General features: G+C 38.4%; 1 protein-coding gene across 2 annotated transcripts in view; it reads right to left on the bottom strand.

Moving 5' to 3' along the window:
- The window catches only part of Cen (cerebellar degeneration-related protein 2-like), a 189297-nt gene that overhangs the window by 119792 nt on the left and 57232 nt on the right, over nt 1-12273 (bottom strand). The window lies entirely within an intron of this gene.

Below are 12273 nucleotides of genomic sequence, written 5' to 3'. Positions count from 1 at the left end.
GAACTGGGCCTCCGTGCAACCCAGTCCTATTTAGCCAAGCCCTCCTTCGACCGAACCCATGAGCAATTCAGACCTATTTAACTTAACCCTCATTCAAATGAACTTCCGTTTAACTCAATCCCTACGTAACTCAGCCCGATTTAAATCAAGTCCTGTTTGACTCAAGCCAACCCAAGGTCTTAGAATAAGTTTGAGTTAGCGCTGATTAGAAGCTCAAAATTACTGCTCTTTTCGTTTGCGGTCTCTAACTTATATTATTTGAAAAAAACTACGTTTTCTAAAGAGTTAAAGAGGCTGAGTTACAAGGTCGAACCTTAAAACGTACAGGGATTAGGTGTCACAGTTGGGGGGGCTACCATCCCCCAAATCCCCCGCTTTCGCAGCCTTTAAATATATAAAAAAATTTCTTTAAACTGAAAGTAAGGAGCGACATTAAAACTTAAAAAGAACAGAAATTATTCCGTATATGAAAGAGGCTGTGCCCTCCTCAACGCCTCGCTCTTTACGCTAAAGTTTGACTTTCTCACAACTCTTTTTTTAAACAATAAAAACTTTAGCGTAAAGAGCGAGGCGTTGAGGAGGGCAATTTCAGCCCAATCGGACAACGTTAAAGGGGGGCTGTGATGGGAGGGTCCAAACTTCCGGCCCAGTTTACCCCATGAAGATAAAGTCGGAGGAGGATGAAATTTTGCAAGTTTCTTAGTTTGAGCTTGGGCTACAAAATGCAATTACCGCCGTCTCTCTGCGACCTCTAGGACCTGAAATCGCTTAACATTGTGGTGGGTCGCCTCTTTATAGAGGCACAAGTGTGCCTCCTTGATTGCCCATTTGGGTAACTCTCAAATTTTTCGAAATTGAAAGAAACTGTCAGGAGTGGGTCTATTGCAAAATTCATGGCCTGATAAAGTATTTTTTGACTTTATTGCAGACTATGAGCTTTTCAATTAGTGCTCGGGCAAGGATTTGCCAAGGAGCAAGTGAAAACTCTGATTTTATACCCTGTTCCCTAACAGGATTGCCACCTGTAGCACGAAAATGCTATCATGTGTAGCACTTTAGCACGTGCTACATTGAATGCAGCACTTTTTCTCTGATACGACCAAATTGAAAATGTAGACATAAAAAATGCAATTATATGATATGTCTCCCATCAGAATATATGTCAGATCATTTTTTGTACGTAACAATGATCTATTTACATTTAAATATGGGATATACGCGTCCGCGTGCATCTTTCCATTCAGCCCTCTGATTAGCTCAGGATCTATTTTGGTACTTGTCGGTTATTGGAAACACATTCAAGAATTACGGTTAGGTTACATCTCAGAAAACCGGTTTCATAGCTACAAAAACAAGTGACGGATGATACAATACATTGGACTTGGAATGCATTGGACTTTTATATTTTGGGCTATATATTTGCACATTAGAGGTGGGGGTGAGGTTAGGTTAGGTTTCGATAATTTTGTTTGTAATGTATTATTTCATCATCAAGTTTGTTATTTTTCATTAGGATTAACCTAACTTCATGTTTTCGGTGTGTTTCCAATAACGGACAAGTACCTATATTTTTATTCCTTTACATTAAATAAGATTTAAAAATTGAGCTAAAAATTAATCTAAGTACACTTAAACAGACCATGCTCGTGTCGCGGAGCGAGCCGCGACAAGCGCAAAATTCTTTCTTATTGTAGCACCGAAAATCTCTATGTAGCATGCAATTTTGGACAATCGAAGCACTTTAGGAACTGACCGTGGTGACAATACTGTTTCCTAAGCTCTTTCAGTTTGACTTTTGAAGTTACGCAAAAACATTTTTCTTGGGCCATTTCACATAAGATCATCCAAGAAATGACACCCACGCTTATGGGATGGGGGAAATTAACCACTGATTACAAGAACCTCGGATGGTTACCCATTTCAGCGTCCCCACAATGTTTCAGTGACCAGCCAGTGCTGGAGAAAAAATGAAACACATATCCGGGTATCAACCACTCTTTCGTAATTCTCAAGAATTTGTTTCGTAATTAATTTTAGTGTTCGGAAACATTTCCTTTAATGCTCTATCAGCTGATTAGAAAAAAGAGAAAGAAAAACACAATTTAAACCGCCTTTGTATGTAGCAAATGTGCCACCAGGGAGGGGGATGCCCTCACAGAAATGGACTAGAAGAGCAAAATGAAAAATGTTCCAATTTCGATCATGGTAAAAACAAACTCTAAGCAGATGTCTCTGTGTACTTTTTCCTCTCCCTTTAGGAACTGGCTTGTTGGAAACATTTCCTTTAAAGCTCTATTAACTGATTGGAAAAGTAAAGAAAGAAAAACAGAATTTAAACCGCTTTTGTGTGTAGCAAATTTGCCACCAGAGAGGGGGCTGCCCTCACAAAATTGGATTAGAAGAGGAAAAGGAAAAATGTCCCAATTTCGATCATGGTGAAAACAAACTCTAAGCAGATGTCTCTGTGTACTTGTCCCTCTCCCTTTAGGAACTGGCTTGTTGGAAACATTTCCTTTAATGCCCTATCAGCTGATTGGAAAAGGAAAGAAAGAAAACACAATTTAAACCGCTATTGTGTGTAGCAAATTTGCCACCAAAGAGGGGGCTGCCCTCACAAAAATGGATTAGAAGAGGAAAAGGAAAAATGTTCCAATTTCGATCATGGTAAAAACAAACTCTAAGCAGATGTCTCTGTGTACTTGTCCCTCTCCCTTTAGGAACTGGGTGGTTGGAAATATTTCCTTTAATGCTCTATCAGCTGATTGGAAAAGGAAAGAAAGAAAAACACAATTTAAACCACTTTTGCGTGTAACAAATTTGCCACCAGAGAGAGGGCTGCCCTCACAAAAATGGATTAGAAGAGGAAAAGGAAAAATGTCCCAATTTCGATCATGGTAAAAACAAACTCTAAGCAGATGTCTCTGTGTACTTGTCCCTCTCCCTTTAGGAACTGGCTGGTTGGATACGTTTCCTTTAATGCTCTATTAGCTGATCAGAAAAAAAAGAAAGAAAAACACGATTTAAGCCACTTTTACAGGTAGTATATGTGCCACCAGGCGGGAGGAGGGCTGCCCTCACAAAAATGGATTAGAAGAGGAAAACGAGAAAGGTCCCGGTACTTATGTGTTATATCGACCACATCAAAGATGTGAAATTAGGTTAATCCTATTGAAATATACCAAAATATGATGAAAATATAATACTTTAGTAACACAATTATGGAAAACACAACAGAGAATTATGGAAAGCAGGCCGCCCAGTATGTATTATATTAAATATATAATCTAACCTTACCAACTCTATATATTAAATACTTAATTAAAATATACCTGTATAGTATAGGTTATCTCACTGAGACTAAGCTAATTGTCTCCGAATGTAGACAGAGAAACCGGTTTCACTCAGATCAAGAACTTGAGTGTGGTCGCTATAACACGTAAGTGCCAAGGTCCCAATTTCAATCCTGGTAAAAACGAAACTCCTTGCAGTGCTTGCCTCTTACTTCCTTTAGAAACTATCCTTTCAGCGCTCTTGATAGGTGTGCTAGTCAATCAATCTAAACCGCTTTTATAGGTAGCACCAAGGGGGGGGGGGCACCCTTAAAAATGGATTAGAAGAGGAAAATGAGAAACACTCCAATTTCAATCCTGGTAAAAACAAAACTCCTTTAATTACTTGCCGCTTATTCCCTTTAAAAATTATTCTGACAGCGTACTTGATAGGTAGACTAGTCAATCATATTAGTAGTAAATAGAGGCTTAGATATATCTGAACTTGATTAAAGACAACTTTGTATTAACTGATTCGGCAACCGGAAAGTCTAATATGCTCTTTTCTTCTTCTTTAATTTTGATTGGCCCACCTATGTAGTGAACTTTTTCTAAGAAATGCTTCGAGTCATTTATCCTGCTATAATCTTTCTTTAGCTTCTCCGTGTCAAAGTAAAGCTCTCACATCATCAGATTCCGCATATAAGAGAATCCTGCTGTACAGAGTTTCAAGCTCCTATCTAAAAAAGAGAAATTTTGTATTTTTTCGCCAGAAGAAAGATCACGGATACGTTTTTATTCGTTTTTTTGTGTTCTTTTTTCAGGGGTGATCATACGGTTTTAGAAGACCGAGAGGGCTCATTCGAACGGAAATCAAAAGTTCTAGTGCTCCTTTTAAGTGACCAACAAAAACTGATGGGAAATAGCATTTTTTTGGAGAGGGGGAATTAATTGAAAAAAAAACTTTACGAAAAATATGTGAGTTTTTCAATGAAAAGTAAAGGCCATTTGAAACTAAAACTCTGCATATAAAAATATCTTTGGAAATTAAAACTTTAAACAACCAAAAATTACAATTAAAGAACAAATGAAACCCAAAACGAAAATATATTAGATAAGCCATCATAGGGAAAAATCATGACAAGTAATGATATAAATGAATAAATAGATCTTAAAGCGAGTAATGCTTAGATTGAATGTGAAAATCAAACTTAAAACGAACAGAAATTAAATAAACAATCAATGCAAACAAACACACAATAGATATTAATGTAAATTAATAAATAAATCTTAAAACAAGTGAAACTTAAATTGAATATGCAAATCAAGCTTGAAACGAAGAAAATCACTACAAACAAGAGTTTGGGTATGACCTCCATCTCTCTCTGTAAAAGTCTAAAGCCTACAGCGTCATTGGCGCCTTACTGCAAACCAATTTTATGACAAATATTTTCTTTTGTACTTGATTCTGAAAATAAATATTAAAATTATGGCAACATTTTGAACTGATGAGCTTTCAGCAATTAATATCATTATACATCAAATATTCAGTTTAATTTACTAGCTCTTTTTAAAGTTGTTAAAGACGAATTTAGTTTCACTACAAACAAGTGTTTGGATACAACCTCCTTTCCAAACTGTAAATAAAAACCAAAAGCCTATTGCGTCATTGGCGCTTAACTGAAAACGAATTATATTGAAAATATTTTCCTTTCCAGTTCTTACAGCATTTAAAATAAAAATACAATTACAGTGAAATAAATTCTTGAACTGATGGATCTTTCAACAATTAATATCATTATACATCAAATATTTAATTTGATATTGCTTATACTTTCCAAGACTGTTGACGACGCATATAGTTTTCAGTAAAGCGCTAATGACGCAGTTGGTTTTAGACTGTTACAGTGAGAGAAGGAGGTCATTCCCAAACTCTTGTTTGTAGTGATTTTTGTTCGTTTCAAGCTTGATTTTGCATATTCAATTTAAGTTTCACTCGTTTTAAGATTTATTTATTCATTTACATTAATATCTATTTTATGTTTGTTTGCATTGATTTTTCGTTTAATTTCTGTTCATTTTAAGTTTCATTTATACTTCAATAGGAAAACATTTTTTTTTCGTTTTAAGCTTGATTTTCATATTCAGTCAAAACATTACTTGCCTTAAGATCCATTTATTCATTAATATCATAACATGTTGTATGTTTTTGCTATGATTGTTTATTTAATTTCTGTTCGTTTTGGGTTTCATTTATTCTTTAATAGTAACTTCTGGTAGTTTTGAGTTTGAATTTTAAAAGGTATTTGTATCTGCTGAGCTTAAGTTTAAAATGGCCTTTACTTTTCATTGAAAAACTTATTTTTCGGAAAGTTTTTTTAATTAATTTTTGTTCGTTTTGATTGCAAAAATTTTCAAGTTTTTAAAAATTTATTATTTCAAAATCAAACTTAAAAAAAAAGATCAAATATTCATCAAAGTATCAAAACTGGTACCAAAGTAACAATATCAAAGTGAAAAAATGGGCTTGTGTCAACCTTGGACTTTTTATTGTCTGATGAACAAAATTGCTATCTCAAAATTTTTATCGGATGGGTTTGGGGAAAAAAGGCATGGGGGGACTAATTAAACTTCGGTCTCTTTTAACTCTTTAAAAGTGAACGAGAACTTTTTATTTTCAATCAAGTGAGCCCTCCCTGAAGTTTATACGAGTATCTCTTCTATAAGGACCATATATATCCCCAGAGTATAACTTACAACACCTGCCCCTTGGGCCCTGGGGGGTTGTGTCGACCCTGGAGTTTTAATATCGGATGGTTGAACTATTTTTAACAAAATGGTAAACTCAAATTTTTATCGGATGGGTTTATCCATCCGATAAACCCAGGGGCGTGGAGGGCGGGAGGGGCTAGTTACCCTCCGATCTTTTTTTACTCTGAGAAAATGAACTACAACTTTCAATTTCCATTCAAACGAACCCTCTCTGAAGTTTGAGCATCCCTTTCATAAAAACCACATACGGCCCCAGAACATAGCTTACAATGCCTGCCCCAGGCCCTGGGGGGATATGTCGACACCAGGGTTTTCGTTATCTTACCTTTGAACTATTTTGAAAAATTGCTCTCTCAAAGTTCTCATCGGATGGGTTTGAGAAAAATAGGGCGTGGAGAGGGGGGCTAGGGGCCCTCCGATCTCTTTTGACTCTTAAAAAGTGAACGCGAACTTTAAAGTTCCAACCATATGAGCCCTCCAAAGTTTATACGAGCATACGATCCATAAGAACCATATATGCCCCCAGAGCAATACTTACAACGCCTGCCCCGGACCCTGGGGGGGTGTCGAAACAGGAGTTGTTCGTATCTGGCCTTTGTACTATTTTTAACGAAATCGCCATACGCAAAGGAGTTCTTGTTATATGATCTTTGAACTATTTTTAACAAAATGGCTACCTCAAATTTTTTATCAGATGTATTTGGAGAAAAGGGCTTGGGGGCCTAGTTATCCTCCGATCACTTTTGATTCTTAAAAAGAGCACTAGACCTCTCGATTTCCAATCGAATGAGCGCCCTTTGAAGTTTATACGACGACCCCTTGTATATGAAGTGCCCCTGGGACAAAAAATAATTGGAATGTGGGGGGAGGCTAGCTGCCCTCCAATCACTTTTGACTCTTCAAAAGTGAATTACAACTTTCAATTTCCAATCAAATGAGCACTCTAGGAATTTTATACGAGCATCCCTTCCATAACAACCATATATGCCCCCCAGGGCATAACTTACAACACCTAACCTCGGGCCCTGGGGGGCTGTGTCGACACCGGAGTTTTTTGTTATCACAACTTTGAAGTATTTTTAAAAAAATGTCTATCTCCAAATTTTTATCTGATGCATTTAGGGCGTGGAGGGGGGTGGGGGCTAGTTTCCCTCCGATCTCTTTTGACTCTTAAAAAGTGAACAAGAACTTTCAGTTTACTATTAAATGAGCCCTCTCCGAAGTTTATACGAGCGTCCCTTCCATAAGAACCATATACGCCCCCAGGACAACACTTACAACGCCTACCCCCGGGCCCTGGGGGGAGTTTTTGTGCTAATGGCTATTATAAAATTTTTATCGGATGGGCTTGGGGAAAAAAGTGTGTGTGTGTGGGGGGGGGCTATTTGCCCTCGAATATCTTTTGACTCTTAAAAATTGAACTAGAACTTTCAATTTCCAATCAAATGAGCCCCCTCTGAAGTTTATATGAGCATCCCTTTCATAAGAACCATATACGTCCCCAGGACAACACTTCCAACGCCTCTCCCCCGGGCCCTTGGGGAGTTTTTGTTATCTAATTTTTTAAAAATTTCCCAAAAACTGGCTATCTCAAAATTTGTAGCGGATGGGTTTGGGGAAAAAAGAGCGTGGGAGGGAGGGGAGGGGCTGGTTACCCTTAACTCTCTTGACTCTTAAAAAGTGAACTAGAACTTTCAATTTTAAATCAAATGAGCCTTCTATGAAGTTTATGAGAGCATCCGTGTCATAAAAATCATATATGTCTTGAGGGCATAAATTAGAACGCGTTCCCCTAGGCCCTTGGGGGTTGTATTGACACCGTAGTTTTTCTCATCCGACCTTTGAACTATTTTTAACTAAATGTCCATCTCAAAGTTTTCATCATATTGGTTTGGAAAAAGAAGGCGTGGAGGGGGGGGGGAGCTAGCTGCACTCGGATCTCTTTTGACTATTAAAAAGTGAGCTCAAACTTTCAATTTCCAATCAAATGAGCCCTCTCTGAAGTTTATACGAGCATCCTTTTCATACGAACCATATATGCCCCAGAGCACAACTTACAACGCCTGCCCCCGAGCCCTAGGGGGTTTTGACGACACCTGGGCTTTTGTTATCTGACTTTTGAGCAATTTTTAACTTAATGGCTATCTCAAAATTTTTATTGGATGCATTTGGGGAAAAGGGGCATGGGGGGGTTAGCTACCCTCTAATTTCTTTTGACACTAAAAAACTGAACCAGAACTTTAGATTTCCAATAAAATGAGCCGTTTATGGAGTTTTTATGAGCATCCCTTCAATAAGAACCATATATTCCCCCAGGGTATAACTTACAACGCCTGCCATCGGGCCCTAGGTGGCTGTTTCGACCCCGGAGTTTTTTTTATATGGTCTTTGAACTAATTTAAAAAAAAGACATATCAAAGTTATTATTAGATGAATTTGAAGATACAAGGGCGTGGAGGGGGGCTATATGCCCCCTAATCTCTTTCGACTCTTAAAAAGTGAACTAGAACTTTTAATTTCCTATCAAATAAGCCCTTTCTGAAGTTTATACGAGTATCCCTTCCATAAGACCCATATATGCCCCCAGGGCATAACTTACAACGCCTACCCCTGGGCCCTGGGGGGTTGTGTTGACACCGAAATTTTTGTTATATGATCTTTGAACTATTTTTAACAAAATAGCTATATTAAAATTTTTATTGGATGCATTTGGGAAAAAGAGTTTTTTGGGTGGAAGCTGGCTACCCTCCAATATCTTTTGACGCTTAAAAAGTGAACTAGAACTTTCAATTTCCAATCAAATGAGCCTTCTCTGAAGTTTATATGGTTATTCCTTCCATAAGAACCATATATGCCCCCAGGGCATAACTTATAACCCTTGCCCCTGCCGACTGTGGGGGAGGGAGCGTCCTACTCAAAAATATGATTTCCAGAAGTTTCAACTACGTTGAATAAAATGGCTATATCAAAATTTTGATTGGGTGTGTTTGGGGAAATGGTGGGCGTGGAAGGGGTGTCAGTTGCCTTAGAATCACTTTTGACTATTAAAAAAGGAACTAGCCATTGAAATTTCCAATCAAATGAACCCTTTCTGAAGTTTTTTACGACAACGCTGCCTATACAAAACCTTTTATGCCCCCTGGACATAACTTAAAACCCTTGCCCTGAGGGCGGTGGGGGGGGGGGGGGGTTGTCATCTTCATAAACCAAATTTCACGAATTTAAAACTACGTTGAATAAAATGGCTATATCAAAATTTTGATTGGATGTGTTTTGGGGAAAGGTGGGCGTGAAATCACTCCAATCAATCACTTTCAGTCACTCCAATCACTTTCGACTATTAAAAAGAGCACTAGCTCTTTGAATATCCAATCGAATGAGCCTTTTTTGAAGCTTCTACGACAACACCTATAAAAACCTTATATGCCCCCAGGGCTTAACTTACAACCCTTGCCCTGAAGGCTGTGGAGGAGTGTCCTCCTCAAAACCATAATTTCTATGAGGGAATCAACTACGCTGAACAAAATGGCTATCTCAAAATTTTGATTGGATGTGTTTCGGGAAATGGTGGGCGTGGAAGGGGTGTTAGTTGCCATCCAATCACTTTCGACTATTAAAAAGGGCACAAGCCACTCCAATTTCCAATTGAATGAGCCCTTTTCAAAGTTTATACGACAACTTCTTCGATACGAAGTGCCCTGCTCTAAAGTAAAAAAATAAACTCTCGATTTCCATTCGAATGAGCCCCCTTTGAAGTTTCTACGACGACCCCTTCCATATGAAGTGCCTCTGGGAAAAATAACAATAATAATAATAAGAATAATAATATAAAACATTGGAGCCGTATGGCCTTTACTATAGGCAACGCTATAGCGTTGCCTCTGATATACGACAGATTTTCTGGAAGAATTTTCTGTGTGGGGGTAGGGAATTTTCCAAGGAGAAGATCTATTTTAGGGAGGAAATTTTCAGAGGGGGGATTTTCCATAGGAAATCTTCCACAGGGTTATTTCCTGGCATGATTTGGAAAACGGTCAGAGAAACAAGTCTTTTCAACTGAAGATAATTGCAATTATCTTCAGTTGAAAATAATTATCATTGCAATTATCATTGAATTGCAATGCAATTTCAATGCAATTGAAATTGCATTGCAATTGCACCTCTTGAAACGAAGCCCACGAGAGTGAACCCTCGGGAATCTGATCCAAAGTGTAACTGAACTCCTTTGTAACTCAGCCCCCGTGCGACTCAACCCTCGTATAGCTGAACACTCCTACAAGTGAACCCTCGCGCAACTGAACCCCCGTGTAACTCAACTCCATTCAACTGAGCCTTCATGTAACTCGACCCCCGTGCAAACAATCCTTCGTTTGATGAGCCCCATGCAACTGAACCTTCGTGTACCCATCCCCCGTTTAACTGAATTTTCATGTTACTAAACTCTCGTGCAAGTGAACCCCCGTGCAACTCAACCCTACTCAACTGAACTCTCTTGCAACTCAACCCCTAAATAACTGAGCCCTTGTTTAAAGGTAAACTTGCCGTTAATGCTGATTCAGTAATGATGACTATTATTTCAATTGGTCTTAATAGTAAAAAATTAATGCGGAAACAAGTTCATAAAAAAATTCGAAAAGAGCTGGAAACGCAGATAAGTCCCTTTTTTCGTTTTTATTTCTCCAATAGTCTACTAATGTGGAACTAGAACATCGTAGAGAGCTGTTTAAAGTCATTTGAAAGCTAATATTTAAGTTTACGCACTTTTTATATTTTCGTCATGGCAGCACCATCATAAAATACCTTGTGGAACCACAATACGATTTCAGGCACCAAAATGCGATTTCTGAAGTATAGAGGCTTGAAACCATAAAAGGTCTACCACTGAAATCTCCATGATCGAAAACCCTTAAATTGGTGTTGTAAAACTCCCCTCTTAATTACTCGCCCTTTCATTCCCCTTTGGTAGTAAGGAAAAAAAATTGAAAAAAAACTAGCAAGTGAAAAAATTCATGGAAATACAAAGCTACAAATCTCGAAGCGCACTATGAACTACCATTTTCCTTAGGACCACTTGAAAAATCTGATCACAACATTTTATGCTGGAAGTCGAAGAACAAAAACCGTATACCTAAACCAAAAAAGACTAGAATACTGTACAGACCACTGAGTAAAAGCTCCGTCCAAGCGTTTGGCAGATGGATTGCGAACTTCGATTTTGCAGCAATCTGTGCTATTACTGGCATTAATGAAAAGGTTAAGGCGCAATATTTGACTATGCAACAAAAACACAGTGAAATGATTCCTGTCAACATTTGCTTTGTTTGTAAATCAAAAAAGCCGGGGCCAAACTCAGAGCTTACAATAATGATAAAAAAACGATGCAATCTCCATGTCGTAGGAGAAGTAACGGAGGGGAACGAGTTGAGAAACAAAGTCGTTTCAGCCCTCCGCATATCTAGGAAAAGGTATATACGGGAGAAAATAGCTCCACTCCTCAAGTCAGATTCCCACAAGTGGCACGACGCAGTAAAAAGGCTTACTGGGAAACCGAAGGGGACTGAAGTACAAATCAGCAACATAGAAGGGGGTTTAATCAGAGCCTTGAATGTTAATGAGTTTTTTACACAAATTTGCACTTCTTACCTCACCATAAGTGACGAACAGATTAGCAATATCATCAACAGTTGAAGTGCCGATGATATTGTGGAAGTGTCTGAAACATCAGTATTCTGTGAAATCAAACGACTATGTAACAACTGTGCCACATACCCAGGTGAACTCCCTGTGAAGCTACTGAAAGAGTACTCACCTTTTCTAGCCAAACACATGGCATCAATCCTAAATCAGTGCTTCTCAGAACAATCGTTCCCAAAATTGTGGAAAGCTCCCTATGTGGGTCATTCCAAAAGTGAAGGCACCCCAGTCCTGCGACCAGCTGAGACCTATATCCATAACTCCCAAATTGGCTAAAGTGGCCGAAGGTTTTATCCACCGTGCCCTATTACAGCAGATTGCACCCTCAATAGACACTTTCCAATATGGATGTATACTGCCGTGCTACTGCCAATATGGCAGTAGCACGGCAATATACTTAGTGCGGATGTACTTTTTAATAGTTGAGTGGCTGGACAGTCCAAACAGTGTTATCGATTTACTTTTGGCAGACTACAGGAAAGCATTCGACCTTATAGAGCACCTCATTGCACTGACAAAAATAAAAGAGATGGGAGCT

The sequence above is a fragment of the Artemia sp. Qi Xiang Cuo genome, chromosome 17, assembly GCF_049724085.1.
Source record: "Artemia sp. Qi Xiang Cuo chromosome 17, ASM4972408v1, whole genome shotgun sequence".
Classification (NCBI taxonomy): domain Eukaryota; kingdom Metazoa; phylum Arthropoda; class Branchiopoda; order Anostraca; family Artemiidae; genus Artemia; species Artemia sp. Qi Xiang Cuo.
Note: the sequence above shows the minus strand (reverse complement) of the source record. Positions and strands in the feature narration are given on the sequence as shown.